At 34.8% G+C, this 19356-nt stretch overlaps 1 long non-coding RNA gene across 2 annotated transcripts in view; it reads left to right on the forward strand.

The window, feature by feature from the left end:
• Positions 1-19356, forward strand: part of LOC110256565 — a 392119-nt gene that overhangs the window by 243134 nt on the left and 129629 nt on the right. For both annotated transcript variants that reach the window (XR_002338199.1, XR_002338200.1), the window contains exon 3: positions 17842-17947. This is a non-coding gene — a long non-coding RNA (uncharacterized LOC110256565). The remainder of the gene's footprint in view (positions 1-17841; positions 17948-19356) is intronic.

The following is a 19356-nucleotide window of genomic DNA, read 5'->3' on the forward strand; positions in this document are numbered from 1 at the left end:
ACCTCTTCCAACTCATCTGGTAAGCTGCACCTGGAAAGAGGGGGAGGCAGAAGTAAAATTTCTCCCTAATTAACAAGACAGGATTTTAATGCTCTCATTATGGACCACTCCCATTGCTTTTGCCAACACTGGTTGACTTTTGCTGTCCTCCAAATGGCAGACCCATAAATCTTGCCTCTCTCATGGGATGCATGTTATAACTCATTACACTTCAGGCTTTCTCCCTTTACTTTTCCCTGTTCCCTAGTGAGGAGATTTAATTGAGACTGGGTGACTCAAGGTCAGCTACCATTTGCCATATAGGCAACTCACATTTCCTCCCAAACCACCCCACTGCCCAGGTGCCAGCTCACTCTAATTTTCTTCTTACATCTACAGATAGACCCAGCAGCAGATTCATGTGCCCCTTGCCCAAACAAGTGTCCAACTAGATACTGGAAAGCCAACCCCCTCCCCGTCTCACAGCCACTCTTAATCACTTGGAGTCACCTTTCTTTTTCTTTCAGAAGCATGAGCCACCTCATTTTTCTCTATCCATAAACCTTGAAAAACTTCAAATCCAAATCAAATAAGACCTGGTTTTATATTCACTGTAGGTTTCAGATACAATAATTTTTTCTTCCATATTCTAGTCTGAAAAATGCCCTGAAAATTCCTCAGGGGTAACCTAGAATGCTGCTATTACAAGGCACTCTATTCCCACCTCCATTCCTGTGGGTGATGTTAGCATAGAGGTAGGTGGGGAGCTTGGACTTTCATCTTTGCTGGGCACTACTGATCCTCACTAACCATCCCACCCCTCCCACTTCTCCATTTCCCACAATTCTATGTCAAGGAAGACTTCTTTCCCCCATGGCTTGCTGTCACCGGAGTTCCAGTGGAGAGTTAGGATTTAACAACCACTGTGCGATAAGTAGAACACTCAGCCCATGAGTCATCTCCTGCCCCCACATGGGAGCTTACAACTCCTAGCCTTATTCAGCAATAGTCAGAAGCCCCTTTCCCTGGATATTAACAGAGACTGTTTAGGGAAACTAGACTTCTAAGAACCCCCAGCTGGCAGTAATAGAGTCACAGTACATTTTTTTCCAGTGAAGCAGTGTCAGAGGAGTCCTGCTTAAATGAAAAAAATCAAGATTCAGGCAATTCCCCACATTTTCAGGTTAAATTCAAAACAGCAAACTATCATACCAAGAACTATGAAATAACTTGAATGAGAAAAGAAAATTGGCAGATACAAACAGAAAGTTGATATAAATATATTCTAATATCTAATAAATCATAGATATTAGATAGATATTAGAATTCTCTGACAAGGATTTTTTTTGAGGATTGTATATTTTAGAGCACTCTCTGATTTACAGAAAAAATGAGAATATACTACAAGAAGTACCAATATCCCCACACCCAGTTTCCCATATTTTTACCATCTCACATTAGTAAGATACATTTGCCACCATAAATGAACATTTACTGTTACTTTACTGTTAACTAAAGTCCATACTTTAATATGATGTACTTATTCTTTACCTAATATATTTGTCTTTTATAGTATCCCTTCTAGAATACCACATTACATTTGGGTTTTGTGTCTCTTTGGGTACCTCTTCACTGTGACAGATTTGCAGACTTCTTTTGATGATTTTGACAGTTTTAAGGAGTTCCAGACAAATGTTTTGTAAGAGGCCCCTCTGTTGGAACCTGTCTCATGTTTTTCACTAATATACACTGGTACAATGTCTTTGAGAGGAAGACCACAGAGGTAAAGTGTCTTTTTCATCACATCATCACAAGAATACCTTCTTTTTTATTTATTTTTTATTTTTATTTTTTTAATTACTCAATGAATTTATTACATTTATAGATGTGCAATGATCATCACAATCCAATTTTATAGAATTTCCAACCCACAACCCCAGTGCATCCCCCCACCCCCTAAACTGTCTCCTGTGGAAACCATAAGTTTTTCAAAGTCTGTGAGGCAGTACTGGTTGTGCAAAGAAGTTCATTCTGTCCTTTTTTCAGATTCCACATGTCAGTGAAAGCATGATATGTTGGTGTCTCATTGTCTGACTGGCTTCACTTAGCATGATAATTTCTAAGTTCATCCATGTTGCTAAAAATGCCAGTATTTCGTTCATTTTAATGGCTGAGTAATATTCCACTGAGTATGTGTACCACATCTTCATCCATTCCTCTGTCGATGGACATTTAGGTTGTTTCCATGTCCTGGTGATTGTATATTGTGCTGCAATGAACATTGGAGTACATGTGAGTCATGGTTTTCTCTGGATAGATGCCCAGGTTATCTACATGGTTTATCCCTATGGTTTTGATCAATTGGCTGAGATGTGTCTGGTTACTCTAATGTATCTTTCTTTCCTGCTCTACAGTTCTTTAGCAGAACTTGTGTTTAAACATCTTTTGTATTTCAGAATTAAACAGATAACTTACAAAGAATAAATAAGTAGGGAGTTCCCTTCATGGCTCAGCAGTTAATGAACCTGACTAGGAAACATGAAGTTGCAGTTTCACTCCCTGGTCTCACTCAGTGGGTTAAGGATACAGCATTGCTGGGAGCTGTAGTGTAGGTCATAGACGCAGTTCAGATCTGGCTTGCTGTGGCTGTGGTGTAGGCTGGCAGCTGTAGCTATGATTCAACCACCCCTAGCCTGGGAATACTAAAAAAAAAAAAAAAGGAGCGAGATCAATAAGTAGATGGAATGGCGACAAGCATGCACGTGGAGGTTTGGAATGTAGACCTTAGTTTGTAAGTTGAACACATTTTAATTATAAAAGAAGCCAGTTCAAGTAGTGAAGTTCAATGTAATTGTGAATAATGCTACTCTTCATTGTTACTAGAATCTTCTACCTCCCTCACAGCTTTCTCCATTCTTCCACATTCCCTCCTAAACACACTTGAACTTTAGTTCTGGGGGAGAAAAATGGACTTATATAAGAAAATAAGAAGAAGAAGAAGAAGAAAAAAAAAACAGTTTCAATGTGTAGGAAGCCTGCAGGAGGGAGGGAGAGAAGTTGCTGACTGCTGATGTGTATACTGAGTCATTACTTGCCTTTTTCCAAAAGAAAAAGAACTGCTCATTCCAAGAACAAAGAACAGTTAGCTAATTAGTGTCCTTGAACTCCCACAAAGAAGATATCCCAATAACAGTGACCTTTTTATATTTCGAGTTCTTGATCTCTCCCTCTCCTGTGAATTCAACTTTTGTTTTACTTGAGGACAATTTATATATCATCTTACCTTCTAACTTATATGATCCTTAAAGGCAAGAGAGTGGTGTTACACATTTTTAAGTCCTTTCTGGGCTTAGCACATCCATAAGGCTTTGCACATAGTAAGTGCCCAAAAATATTCGAGGAAAGAAAGAACAACTTTTTATTGCCTGTGTGCAAAGCACTATATCACATCCTGAAAGCACACAGGGAATAAAAGAGTCATTTAATTGTAAAAGGTATGTCTCAAAATAAATATTCATATATGTAAATGTAAACATGCAAAGTATCATAACTAATATTAAGAGGGATACATGATTAATATAATATAACCTAGGTGGAAGTGGGAATTATGCCAAGGGTCAGAGAAATGCGTCTCTGAGTAAATGATCTTTAATTCTGAGCAGAGGAGTTCACCAGGTAGAAAGTAAAGCAAAAAGCATTCTAGCAAGAAAGAAACACTTTTATAGAAGACAGGCAGGGGCTTGAGGGACTGAAATAAGTTAAACTTGGGAGATTCCCTCTCTCTCTCTCTCTCTTTCTCTTCCTCCCTCTACTTACCCCTGACCCCAATAATCCTTTCCTTTTCCTCCATATAAAAAGTTTAAAATGCCCATCTTCCCAAAGAAATAAATTCAATCACTGGGAGGCTGCTCCCTCTTGGTTACATCTGAGATCTGCAGTAGCCAGGAGCTTCTATCCATAGTAAGAAACACAGACATGTATCACCCTGTTTATCTGAAGAAATATTTCTTTCTGTTTAAAAAAAAAAAAAGCTTATTAATCAAAAAAGATTAGGAGAAACACTTAAATAGCCAGGTGACTTTGATGTAAAAACTATTGAAGTGTCTTCTTTATTCTAATGGTATTTTTGTCTTCAGTAGGTGATTGCTAACTCTTGTTCCCCTAAGCTACAGCCTAAATACTATTTCATGTCATTTCGAGAGTTTCATTTTTCTCATTTGGCAATTTTAAATCAAGTGCATTAAAATACTTTTTAGATATATGTTCAAAGTAGAGACAGAATTAATGAACATACCATATCAAATTTTAGGGGATGAAAATATGTATGTAAGAAGAATTACTGTGACTGAATTTTATGTGATTTGAAATTAGTTATTGATGAATATACAATAAATTGCATTTTTTCACCTACTTGGTATTACTGAAACTTTTTCTCTTTTAAATGACATTTTAAAGGGCTTATTATTAGACAAATAAAAATCTGTTGACACTCTCAACAGCCTTGATATATACTATAATGACCATACTTGCAATTGTTATTAGCCACTGATGTTCCAAGTAATTTGACAGCATAGAGAAGACAGTTTTGTCATAGTAGAGGTCAGGTCAATAGAATAAAAACTAGACTAAAAAATTAGCATGTTCTATAAATGTGATGAGTGATAATTTATCCATTTTTATTTATTCTTGTTTTCTTTTTTAACTTGGGAAATTATCTACATCAGTCTTTTGTATTTGCATTTCCGTTAATTGTCAAACAAAGCCCATAGCTTAGTATCCTCATAGAAACAACAGCCTCTGTTAATTGTCTTTTGTTCCTTTAATTATGGTTTACTGGGATGAGTATGAAAGAATAGTGATGAAAATTGGAGTGGAGGTGCACTAGCAGAAGTATTTGTGTATGTTAGCCTGAGAAAACATTTCCATTCAAGATCATTCTATTCCAGGGAGTTCCTGCTGTGGCAGAGTGGGTTAAGGAATCCAGTGATGTCTCTGTGGTGGTGTGGGTTCGATCCCCAGCCCTGCACAATGGGTTAAGGATCCAGTATTGCCACAACTGTGACATAGATCACAGTTGCAGCCTGGATTTGGCCCAGGAACTTCCATACGCTATGGCTGTGGCCAAAAAAGAAAAAATAAATATGATAAAATCATTCTAATTCACCTTCCAAAACCTATCAGGAAGTTATATAAGATAAATGACTGGTCTACATTTGACACTGAGTTTTAATTATTAATGGATTTCGGTAATATTTAGGTTTGGGATCATTTAAATATCACTCACACAGGAAGAATATGATAAATAGATAAGAGTGATTTGGAAATAAGTATGATTATTTGGACCTCAATATTTGACTAATTTTTGCCTTTACCTTACTTCTGCACCTGTACCTCTAATACACATGTGGATTTCTCTCTCCTTTTATAGATAAAAAAAAGAAGGTAGTTATATAGATAAGCAACAAGGACCTACTGTATAAGACAGGGAACTCAATATTTTGTGGTAACCTAAGAGAGAAAAAAATCTGAAAATATATATGCATATCTGAATCACCATCCTATACACTTGAAACTAACATGATTTTGTAAGTATATTGTACTTAAATTTTAAAAAAGGAAGTAGGATAAGTCAGTTAAGTAATTTCACTCAGAAAATTCCTGGTGCCACCATGAGCATTCTGTACTTGAATAAATGACTTAGAAATGACAACTGGGCCTATGCATTGAAAAAAATCCCATTTCTCATGGAAGAATAAGAAAATGGTTAACATTATGATCAGTAATTCTCAACAACCCAGAATATGAATAAATCAATCATACATTTTGAATTTTTGTTTGACTTTTTCTATAAAATTTTAGGTTATAACATGGTAAAAAGTAATTGGATGCAAATAATATAATTCGGAATCATGCCTGGAAATTTTAATTATTGAGATACACTAGGTAAGTTATTCATGATTTTTAGTCTAGGTTTTCTCAAGAATTAAAAGCTTGAATATTAAGCAATTAATTAAAAGTTGAATATCATGACTTCAAAATAATATACTCCAGTAAAGTTGCAGTATATAAAATTACAGAAATGTATTGCATTTCTCTATACTAAAAATGAACTATCATAAAGAAAAATTAAGAAAACGATCCTATTCACAATTATATAAAAAATACCTAGGAATAAATCTAACTAAAGAAGCAAAAGTCCTATACTTGGAAAACTATAAGACATTGATGAAAGAAATTAAAGATGACACAAACATTTGGAAAGACATTCTTTGTTCATGGATTAGAAGAATTAATATTGTTAAATATTACCAAGGGCCATACTACCCAAGGCAATCTGCAGATTCAAGACAACCCCTATCAAAATACCAATGGCATTTTTCACAGAACTAAAATAATTCTAAAATGCATATGGAAACACGACTATCACAAATCGCCAAAATATTCACGAAAAAGGACAAAAACAAAACTAGGGATACTTGCTTCCTGATTTCAAACTATATTACAAAGCTACAGTCATTAAAACAGAATGGTATTGCACAAAAACAGACATGTAAACCAAAGAAACAGAATAGAGAGTCCAGAAGTGAACCCACACTTTTACAGTCAATTAATCTATCACCAAGGAAGCAAGACCATACAATAGGAAAGAGAAATCCTTTTATGGACTATTACTCAGTTATAAAAAAAATTAAATCTTACCATTTTTCAACAACATGGATGGACCTAGAGGCCATTATGTTAAGTGAAATAAGTCAGAGAAGGAAAAATACTATATGGTTTCACTTTTACATGGAATCTTTAAAAAATAAAGTGAGCAAACATAACAAAGCAGAGATAGTCATATATGGAGAGAACAAATAGGTAGTTGCCTGAGGAGAGGGCAGTGGAGGGATGAGGGACAGAGGTAAGGGAAATTGATAGGTAGTGATCATTACATGATGCATGTAAATCAGTCACTATGATGTACACCTGAAAACCATACTGGGCTGTATGTCAGTTATATCTCAATAAAACTGGAAGAAAAAAAATAAGCTGCATTTTACCCCACTCTAACTTCCCTCAAAAATTTATCTGTCACTGGTAGCTGCAATTTCATTTTGATGGGTTTAGTTATGATGATCTTTTTATTGCATCTTATTGGGCTTTGTTGGCCTTATGAAATCTCCAGTGATTTCATATTTTTTGGAAAATTTCTTGCCTTTTCTCTTAAAATACTGCTTTGATCACATTTTATTTCTTTTTTCTTACTAGGAATCAATTTGGAATTATTCTCAACTGTCTATCATGACTGTTCCTTACTCATGTTTTCTTGATCTCCCTGCATACCATCCTATTAACAAATTTTTATTTTATTGTACAACTTTACTGAAATATAATTCATATGCCTTAAAGTTTGCTAATTTAAAGTGTATATAATTTGAGTTTTCTAGTGGCTCAGTGTGTTAGAGAGCTGGCATTGTCATTGCTGTTGCTCTGGTTACAGCCGTACTGCAGAGTCATCCCATGCATGGCCTAAAGAAGTAAACGAAGTATGTAAATAAGTGTTTTTTAACATATTTACAGAGTTTTTCAAAAATTACCTCAATTTTGGAAAAATTTCATCAACCTCTCCCCCCAAAACCCTATAACCATTAATAGTCATTCATTTTCCTTCAGTTTCCCCTCTTATTGGCTTATTGATGCCTTCAAATTATTCTATTCCTTTGTTTTACCCTTTTGTAATGGTTTTACCTTGAATGTTGGTGTCACTAACCTAACCTGCCATATTATCAGAAACAAGCCAGTTATTTTTTATAGTTTTCCTCCTCTCTAATCTTTTAAAAGCAGATTCTTTAAAACCTTATAATAATATAAATATTATGTAGTTACCATCATGGCTCAGTGGTAATGAACCTGGCTAGTATCCATGAGGATGCAGGTTTGATCCCTCCCCTAGCTCAGTGAGTTAAGGATCTGGCATTGCAGTCAGCTGTGGTATAGCTCACCAATGCAGCTTGGATCTGGGCATTGCTGTGACTGTGGAGTAAGCCAGCAGCTACAGCTCTGATTTAACACCTAGCCTGGGAACTTCCATATGCCACGGGAGTGGGCCTAAAGAGACAAAAAATAAAACAGGTAAATATTACAACTACTGAACTGATATTCCATGTCTTCCAACCCTTTTATAATTATGTGTCTCATATTTTCATTTATTTCTGTTTATGTTTAGGAGAATATCTAAATTATTTTTTAATTTACTAATTTATTATTTAATCATATCTCATATTTTTAAATAGCTTCTTTATATTTTGTACTGTTTATATGTTTTAAATATATGATATTTAACTTGCATACCTACTGAAAAATATTTTTGGATAATGCAGTATTATCATCAGTCCCCCCATACTTATCCAACAGTCTGGTTCTCCTTGTTACCTCAGTGATGCGTTCTTAGCTGTAAAAACTTTATTTCAGTATATTTGTTATTTCCTCCTATCATGGGATGACTCTCCTTGAATGGTTGTTGATTCTTTTTTGAGCAGTCATTATGTGCTTTGGATTATCAGTTGGTGCTAAAATCCTTCCTCATGCAATCAGCCTTTAGGGAGCAGTAGGTCATGTTTCTGATCTTATTCCCATGGTGCTAGAAAAGGGGATATGATGCTGAGATGTGGGAATTTGTTTTTTTTGTTTGTTTTTGGTTTTGGTTTTTTTTGCCATTTCTTGGGCTGCTCCTGCGGCATATGGAGGTTCCCAGGCTAGGGGTCAAATCAGAGCCGCAGCCACCAGCCTACACCAGAGCCACAGCAACATGGGATCCAAGCCGCATCTGCAACCTACACCACAGCTCATGGCAATGCTGGATCCTTAACCCACTGAGCAAGGCCAAGGATCAAACCCGCAACTTCATGGTTCCTAGTGGGATTCATTAACCACTGAGGCACGACAGGAACTCCGAGATGTGGGAATTTGTAATGGATCTTATTTATTGCACTTCTAGTTTATCAAAAATTGGGAAATTGACCTGAATTCTCCCATTTACTCATCTTTGTTGATTGAAGGCATTTTAACTCTACTGTCAGTACCAGGGAGGCAAGAGGAAGACTATGCATGGGATAATTCACCTGGCAGTCTAGGGGAATCCAAACTGAAAATTCTGAAAATTCTACAGATGACCCCCATGTCTGCTCCAACTTCTAGTACCTACATCTTTAAGTAGGAGGCAAATGCTTGTATGTATTAATCAATGAAAGGCTATCTTTTCCCCATCTTTTAGGAATTTTGTACAATTTCTGAAACACAGAGAAGTCTTTATTTTGCTTTCCAACAAAAATGGTAGCGAATTTGTTTTAATAGCTTTTGGAAAATAAGAATAAAATATAGCATGAATTTGGTCCAATATCTTTAAATCAATATATAGCATATTGAAATCAGTATAAACTAAATTAATGTATATGAAGCATGACTTTGCAAATCATTGGGTTATGGGTAAACTATTCAATAAATTGTGTTGTTGCAATCATTTAACTGTTTGAAAAATTGGAGAATTATCAGATCATCATGCTTAAGTTGCTTTCATCATAAAACAGGAAAAAATGATAGTTTGATCATGTAAAAATTGAACAATTCATACACCAAAAATACCATAAATAACTGCAAAAGACACACAATTGGAAAAATAAATTTAGACCTTATGTTTTCATGTTGGAAATGTCCACTGGCAGAAAATTGGATAAAGAAGATGTGATACATATATACAATAGAATATTACCCAAATATAAAAGGAATAAAATAATTACATTTTCAGCAACATGGATGGACTTAAAGATTATCATATTGAGTAAGCCAGGTAGAGAAACGCAAATATCATATGACATTACTTACATGTGGAATCTAATAAAAATGATACAAAGCAAATTGTTTGTAGGACAGAAACAGATTCAAAGATTTTGAGGTCAAACTTATGGTTACCAAAGGTAACCATGGTAGGGGTGATAAAGTGGAAGGATGGGGTTGGCACATGCACACTACTACATACAGGGTAGATAACTAACAGCATCCTCCCTGTGCTTTTGTTCAATGTTCTGAACTCAATTTTCTGTAATAACCTATATGAAAAATAACATAGATATATTGTTTACATATAATACATATTTAGTGTATATAAAATTACATATATATATGATTCATTTTGCTATAAACTTAAAGCTAATATAGCATTGTAAGTCAAATATAACCCAGTAATTTTTTTAAATTAACTTCCTATATATGAATCACTTTAAACATATCATCAAATGATATTGTCCCTTTCACCTAGCATCCAACATATAAGCCATCCAGTAAAAATATTTTTTTAAAATGTGCAGGGCCCATATAAAAATAACCTAATTGTATTTGAGAGAAATAAAAGAAACAATGATCAAATTAAAACTTATTTTATTTTGGACAAAGAAAATATTATAAGCATGTCAGTTTTTTTCCTAAAATAAAAACATCTGCAATATTATGTCATCCACAATGTAATAATAATTATGCCACCCACAAGATGAGCGGCAATATTGAGGGAAGAGACTGAAAAACATTACTAAAGATTATCCAAAAAGATATAAAATCTTATAAATCATGAGTAATGGAAGGTCTAATGGTATGAAATATTAAAAAGTTAATAGTATTAAACACAATTAAAGCAGATTAATGAATTAGACTAGAAAGTATTATAATAAATACATGAGAACTTAGAATATACACTTCAAAATCACTATGGTAAAAAAATCTATCCAATTAATAATGTTGGGACAAGAAATTGTCACTTTAGAGGAAGATGATGAAGCTAGATACTTTGACTAAAATCAGGTACAGATAGCTCCAAAATTTCAGTTAAATTAGCAGTTATCATTGAATAATTACTTAATCTTCACTGTTATACAAACTTTACCCCCTTGAGCATATTGGGAAACAGAAAATCTAAGAGTATCTAGCTACATTGAGATACACATATAAAATCATCTTCCTGGCAAAAATACTACCATAATCAAAATCAAATACAAATTACAAAAAAAAGAAAATTCATGCATATATAATAGACAATGAGCAACATCTTTTTTTTCCCCTGGCTTGCCCAGAGCATGTGGAAGTTCCCAGGCTAGGGATTAAACCCTCACCACAGCAGTGACCCGAGGCTCTTCAGTGACAACACCAGATCCTTAACCTGCTGCACCACAAGAGACTTCAACAATGAGCAATGTCTTTCTATCCAGTAATCCTTACATATTATAAAATCAGGCTGCTTTTACTAATATAGCGTTTGACGAAATTATATTTTAGACAACTCACAGGGCAGATATCAAGGAACACATAAGAAAAAACTTCAAAAATTATCAAAGTAACATAAGTTTAAACCATATTATTTTTCAATGAAAGATATTTAAAACTATAATACCCAGTGGGACAAAATTTTAGGGAAAATAGCATTTTCACTTACACTTGGTTAGCAGGGAAACTGGAACACCTTCTATGGCTGACAATTTATCATCACATACCAATAGCTTTAAAAAATTGAACTCTATATGACCTACCATATTCACTTTAATTAATTCACCCAGATATAAGAAGGATTTTAGTTCTCTATTGAACAATATTTATTGAGTATGTTCCATATGCCACCCACTGTGAGAAGCATGTTACAAAAAACACCTCATCCAACACATGCCAACATTGAGAGTCAGAAGAGAAAAACTTGTTTATCAAATGCTGCAGAGCTACTTGGATTAAGTAGCTGCTGTTTTAAATTTATATATATATACACATATATGCATACATGCACACCTATATGTTCTGTATATATAGATATATGCACACATATATACACATACATACACATATATATAGGCTGTTTATATTGATAATAATCTGAAATCCCCTAGTCCCTTGAAAGCCAGAAAATGATTTTATAAGCATTGGGAAGCATCTAAGTTATTTGAGTAAATGATTGACAAGGTTAAAAAGTGTGCATGTGAGCATGCATGTGTGCACCCACGTGTGGGTCTCTGAGAGAGAGAGATGGTTAAAAGGTGGGAGAACACAGGAAGTGTTTGACATATTACAAACTGTATGTGAGGAGAGATGCTCAGGGCTAGGCATGTAACCTGTAGTATCATAATAAAATTTGGGAAAGGAAGAGAAAAAGTCTAAAAGGAAAAATGTCTGCTTAGGTCTTCTGCCCATTTTTCAATTGAGTTGTTTGCTTTTTGCTGTTGAGTTGCATGAGTTGTTTGTATATCTTGGGAGATTAGACCCTTGTCTGTTGCATCATTGGCAAAGATTTTCTCCCATTCTGTGAGTTGTCTTTTCATTTTTTAACGGTTTCCTTTGCTGTGCAAAAGCTTTTGAGTTTGATTAGGTCCCATTAGTTTATTTGTGTCTTAATTGTGCCATTATTCTAGGAGATGGATCAAACAAGATGTTGCTGTGATTTATGTCAAAGATCATTCTGCCTATGTTTTCCTCTAGGAGTTTTACAGTATCTGGCCTTATATTTAGGTCTTTAATCCATTTTGAGTTTACTTTTGTTAAATAGTGTTCTACTTTCATTCTTTTACATATAGCTTTCCAGTTTTCCCAGCACAATTTATTAAAGAGACTATCTTTCTTCCATTGTATGTTCTATCCTCCTTCGTCATAGGTTAGTTGACCATAGGTACTCAGGTTTATTTCTTGGCTTTCTATCCCATTCCATTGATCTATATTTCTGTTTTTGTGGAAGTACCATATTGTTTTGATGACTGTAGCTTTGTAGTATTGTCTAAAGTCTGGAAGCTTGATTCCTCCATTTTCATTTTTCATTTTCAATATTGCTTTGGCTAGTCAGGGTCTCTTGTGTTTCCATGCAAACTTAAAATATTCTGTTTTAGTTCTGTGAAGAATGTCTTGTAATTTGATAGGGATTGCATTGAATCTGTAGATTGCCGTGAGTAGTATAGTCACTTTGACAATATTCGTTCTTCCAATCCAAGAGCATGGTATATCTTTCCATCTGTTTTTGTTCTCTTTGATCTCTTTCATTAGTGTCTTATGGTTTTAAGAGTATAGGTCTTTTGTCTCTTTAGGTAGGTTTATTCCTAGGTATTTTTTATGTGATTATAAATGGGATGGTTTCTATGGCTTCTCTTTCTGATCTTTCATTTTTAGTATATACAAATGCAATTGATTTCTGTGTATTAGTTTTGTATTCTTCAACTTTGCCAAATTCATTGATGAGTTCTAATAGTTTTCTGGTGCTGTCTTTAAGGTTTTCTAGGTACAGTATCATGTCATCTGGAAATAGTGATAGTTTTAAAAGACAAATGGATGGCCAACAGGCATATGAAAATATGCTCAATATTACTAATTATTAGAGTATTGTAAATCAAAACTATAATGAGGTACCACCTCACACCAGTCAGAATTGCCATAATTACCAATTCAACAGAAAACAAATGCTGGAGAGGGTATGGAGAAAATGGTACCCTCCTATACAGTTGGTGGGAATATAAATTAGTACAACCACTATGGAAAACAGTATGGAGATGCCTCAGAAAACTAAATATAGAACTACCATATTATCCAGCAATCCCACTCTTGGGCATATATCTGGACAAAAGCTTCATTGAAAAAGATACACGCAGCCCTGTGTTCATAGCAGCCCTGTTCAGAATAGCCAAGACATGGAAACAACCTTAATGCCCATTGACATATGAATGGATTGAGGAGATGTAGTACATATATGCAATGGAATACTATTCAGCAATAAAAAAGACAAACTAAGGCCATTTGCAGCAACATGGATGGACCTAGAGATTCTCAAACTAAGTGAAGTAAGCAAGAAAGAAAAAGACGAATACCATATGATATCATTTATTTGTGGAATATAGAATATGGAACAGATGATCCTCTCTTTAAAAAAAAAAAAAAAACAGAAACCGATCATGGCCAAGGAGAGCAGATTTGGGGTTTCCAGGGGGAAAGGGGAGGGAATGTGACAGATGGGCATTTGTGGGGTTTGAGGGATGCAAACTGTTATATTTGGAATGGATGGGCAATGGGACCCTACTGTACAGCACAGGGAAATGTGTGTGATTGAGACACTTTGCTGTACAATGGAACTTAACAAAACATTGTAAATTAACTATATTTTAATTTTAAAAAAATCAAGTCCAAAAGACAGTTTCACAGTAATAGAATCAGACTTGGTCATTTATTATTCTCATAGTAAAGGAATCAGAAGAGAGAGGGAGAAATCAACACTATACATACTTGGAGCAAAGTTTTCTGAAAAGCTTTCTGGAATATTTCCCTGGAATATTCCTGAGTTTATCCTTTGATAGGTGGTAATGCTGAAGCCAGAGAACCACTTCTTCCAAAGATGTACACTTAGGCAGGGGTAAGAAACAGGTAAGAACTCTTACTATGTTTCTTTTTATTTTTATAGGAATCTAATATTTTCTTGCAAGAATTACAATGATAATTGTAAAACAATGTAAAACAAAATGAGGGCTTCACTTAATTAGCAATTTAAACTTATGCTATATTAACATCATGTTGAATTATTACTCATCCTTGCTAATACAGCATTTAACAGGAAATTACACTGTCATGCCAGATTGGGGAGGGGGGGAAACCTAATGGGGCATGATGTAAAAGCTATTATAAAAGATACTCACTATTAGGAGTGTATGCAGTCTTTCCAATATTACTATTTTGGATTTTCCCAAAGATATCTTCAGCAAAGTTGGGGTGAGGGGGTCAGAGAAAATTGACAATGGAGAACAGAATTTGAGTGACTAAGTACTATCTTCAATAAGATTTTAATGGAAGAACTAAACTATTTTTGTCATCCTTCCTTAGAATATTTCAAAATGTAATTTGAAATTTGGGATTTCGCTTAGCTTATTGACTTTTTTTTTTCATTTTCTCATCTTAATGCAATAGGTTTGGATTCTAGGTTTGCTAATAGATTGTTCTGAAACTCCTTGGCTCTACCTAAATGTGTAGTATATTCTTAATAGCGTTTACAGTGAGCCAGTTGGACTTAGTGAACTGGTGATGTGGATCTGTAGCAAATGGTCCTTGGGTTGTTCTCTTCTTTGTACAGGGAGAATTAATTAATGTAATGGCTGATGTTGAAAAAATGCTGTGGGATCTTTCCAGGTATCTAAAAATAAAGATGGTCAATGTTTGGTTTCTCTGGTGATCATTTAGTTTGGGGATCTGTATGAATGAGAAACTTAAGTATTTGATTAAAAATTGTTTAAAAGACTTAATAAAAGACTCAACTTGATCATGATATCCTTGTTCTCCTTCATATAACACTGAAAAATGCCACTCCCATTTTTCTGAATCCCTTTCTTTTGTTTCTGGTGACTTTTTAATCCATTTGTTCTCATTGCAACAAATACCAGCCTCTCCAGAGATGGAATCCGTTTTGATGGTGCCAGTTGATGTCATTTGAGGGAGGGCTCCTTAGGAGAGGGAATACAAACTTATGAATAAAATGTTATATATGAAATTAAGCCTTTAGTTAGAATGAGAAAATAAATCATGGAAAATACATGCTTAAAAATTTGACAAATACCACAAACATTATGTAAATACAAAATAGTATTGTATTTACTGTCTATTATATCACTATTATGATTTTCCATGCATTTTGGTTATATACTGATTCCTTGATTGCCTCTTCATGTAGGAGTTTTTGTGATAGCTTCTCTAAAGACAATATAAAGACAATTCAGTACTTTCTCTAGTATGAGAACTGTCACTTATCTACTCTATTTAAAAGTCTATTCATTGCTTTATTTTAAAGGGAGATTTTCCTCTTAATGATTGCTAATTTTATGTGCTCTAATCATTAGGGGGGATCACATTTGCTTCTCTATGTAAAAATATTGATAATTTCATTGCTTTTTGGCTTTATTTTATAATCCATTTTTAATACTCTCTTTTGTGTATTAATAAAACATGAGAAAAGAAGCTACCATTCCTCTCTTAAGATCAGAGTCTGTAATTTCTCAATCTTTTTTTTTAAATTGGAATGTCCATTATCTTTCCATATTGCAGTTAAAAATCTTCAAAAAAATCTTCTTCTGAAATGGATTCCATGTCCAGTGCTACTCTATCAATATCTAACACATGGGAAAGTGAAACTGGACAGTGATCTAAACCAACTCAATAAAATACTTTAATATAAAAGTGTTTACAAAAACCTGTAAACATACATGTGACCATATTTCTAGGGATCCTATTAAAGCCTTAAATGGGATTTATTTCAAGCAGGATGTCTGGAAGCATGAGTTTTTTTTTTTCCTTTTTTAGAAAATATTGTTTTTGTTGATTTATAATATTATATAAGTTTTATATATATCATTAATATTTCAACTTCTGTATACACTGTAGTGTGTTTACCGCCAGAGTTTTAGGTTCTAACCATCACCATTGAGGTGACCCCCTTCGCCTATTTTGACCTCCCTTAATCCCCTTCCCCTTTGGTGACCACTACTCTGTTTTCTGTATCTGTGTTTTTGTTTTCTAGATCCCACATATGACTGAAATCATTACAGTATATGTCTTTCTCCATCTGACTTATTTCACTTAGCATAAATCCCTTAAGGTCTATCCATATTGCCATAAATTACAAGATCTTATCTTTTTTAATGACTCTTTTCATCTTCTTTATCCATTCATCTGCCTGTGGGCACTTAGGTTGTTTCCATGTCTTGGCTATTGTAATAATGCTGTGATGAACATAGGGAGTGCATGTATCTTTTAAAATTAGTACTTTCATATTCTTTGATTATGTACCCAAAGGCAGAATTGATGGCTCATATGGTAGTTCTGTTTTTAATTTTTGAGGCATCTCCATACTATTTTCCCTAGGGGAAGCATGAGTTCTTTAGTGTCATCATATATCATCTGCTTTGGGTTCCTCTCCTTTCATGTGACATTACCTTATAGTCTGATAGAGAGAAGACAGAGGTTAGTTGGGTTTAGAGAAATTTAAGAAAACTCATTTGTCAAAAATATATCAAAAAGTGTACATGCAGCAAAGGATTATGCAAGTGTGTCATTAGGTAAGAGCATGAATTTTTGAGAGTAAGTTTGCAAAAGATTTAATAAATAGAAGAATGCAAAATATTAGAATATAAAAGATAATAAGCCTGGGAGTTGCTGTTGTGGATCAGCAGGTTAAGGACCAGATCTTGTCTCCATGAGGATGCGGGTTTGATCCCTGGCCTAGCTCAGTGGATTAAGGGTCTGGCATTGCCATACAGCATAGGTCTCAGAGGCAGCTCAAATCCATTGTTGCCATGGCTATGGCATAGGCCTAAATTGCAACTCCAATTTGGCTCCTGGCCCAGGAACTTCCACATGCTGCAGGTGCAGCCATAAAAGAAAAAAAAAAGTATGTGCATGCACTCAGAATACTTTATGAAGGTTGTGAAGGTCTTAGGATATGATTGGGAAAATTTGAGAATATGTCTGGTTGTATAAGAAAGTGGGAATGCATAAGAATTGGAATGATTAAGAGTATGAATGTGCAAAAGATGCAGAGTGTGGCAGAATATTGCTTTGGAATATGTTGTGATCAAGCAAACAATGATAAATAAAATAAAGCAACAAATAAACCCAAATCTCCCATATCTCTGCTTATTTCAAATCTTCTGCCTATCACCATAATGACCTACAATACATTAAAAAGGAAAAAAGTACATATCAGGAAAGATGGGGAGTACAGCCACCAATGCAAGCATTTCCTTCAATTTAAAATGTTTCATCAGATTTCATCTTATTTTAAAAGATCTTTGATTTTCATTTTACTTATTATCCATAAAAATTTGATTTTTTTAGATTCATACAATGACTCGATACCTTATCCCTAAGGATATGCATCATGAAGAGCAGGTGAATTCCAAAATTATGTAACACTTACATATCAACCAGAAGACAGTTGCAGGTAAGATATTTCAAGATAAAATGGAATATTTGTTATCACAGGACATGCTACAATGGAAGGATATGGGAAGTTCTTGAAGGCAGAGGTTGCAAATATTAAGTAAATCAAAAGGATTTTGGCCTCCTCATTTCTTAAAAATTCCTGTTGCTATTCTCAGTATCAGTTTCTGCTGCATCTGTAGTTGCTTAGGTAGATGGACATTTATTTCACTGTAACATAAAATAAATTCACATGTCAGCAACAATGGGCTGGTTTAGAAGCTTTATGTCAGGCACCCAGGATCTTTCCAGCTCATCTTTGCCATCCTTAGGTCATCTATGTCAGATTAAAAACGGCACAGATTCTTTTCCCTTCTCCCATTGAGAAAGAGGTCTGTGTCCCCATTCCTTGAATCTGAGCAGAATATGTGGCTACTTGAATAATAGAATATGGCAGAAGTGATGCTGTGCCAATTTCCAGGCCTGTGCCTCAAGGAGCTGTCAGTTTCTACTCTTCCTTCTTGAAATATTTGCTCTTAGAGCTCTGAGCTGTCATGTAACAAATCCAGCTACCCTACAGAAGAGATCATCCAGACAGGCACTCTGAGACCACATGGAAAAGGAGAAGGGTCCATTTGGGTTCGGCCTTTCAGTCACTCTTATCAAAATGCCAGAAGTGAGAATAAGTTGACATGTTCTTGTACAGCAGCCTTGCTGCCCAGCTGAATTTCATTGAGAGACCTCAGCTGATCCTCTCTGGTACAGAAGAATCATCTGCTTCACAGAATTAGACTATATAATTTAATGTTAAATATTTATATTATAAGCTGCTAAGTTTTGGGGTATTTTATACCATAACAGTTGACTACAGTTTTACCTTCAGTTGCAAGCCATCATATCATGTTCCAGAAAGCCATGCAGCAGAAAGGAGAAAAAGACAGAAAACTATACAGCCCCTCCCTTCAGGAAGACTTCCCAGAATAACACTTCTTTTTAAATGTAGTTGGCCAAAACATGGTCAAATAGCCACATGTAACTGCAGGAAGGATGGGGTAGTATAGTCCTAGGGATAAGCATATTGACAAGCCAAAGAGATTTCTTTATTTTAGTAAGAGGGAGGAGAGCTGGATATCAGGTTAGGCAACCATAGTATGTACTACATTCTTTCAACTCTCTCTTGAATATTTTCTTTCTTATTAGAGTCTTTAAAGACTTTATTTTTAGAGCAGATTCTGTTCACAGCAACATTGAGAATATACAGAGATTTCCCATATAGTTGTGCCCCAACTTATGCATAGACTCCCCCACTATAAACCTCCCCTAACAGAGTGGTACTTTGTTACAACAGATGAACCTACAAGACCACTCATAATCATATAAAGTCCGTAGTTTGTATTATGATTCATACTCGGTATTGTGCCTTCTATGGGT

The sequence above is a fragment of the Sus scrofa genome, chromosome 13, assembly GCF_000003025.6.
Source record: "Sus scrofa isolate TJ Tabasco breed Duroc chromosome 13, Sscrofa11.1, whole genome shotgun sequence".
Classification (NCBI taxonomy): domain Eukaryota; kingdom Metazoa; phylum Chordata; class Mammalia; order Artiodactyla; family Suidae; genus Sus; species Sus scrofa.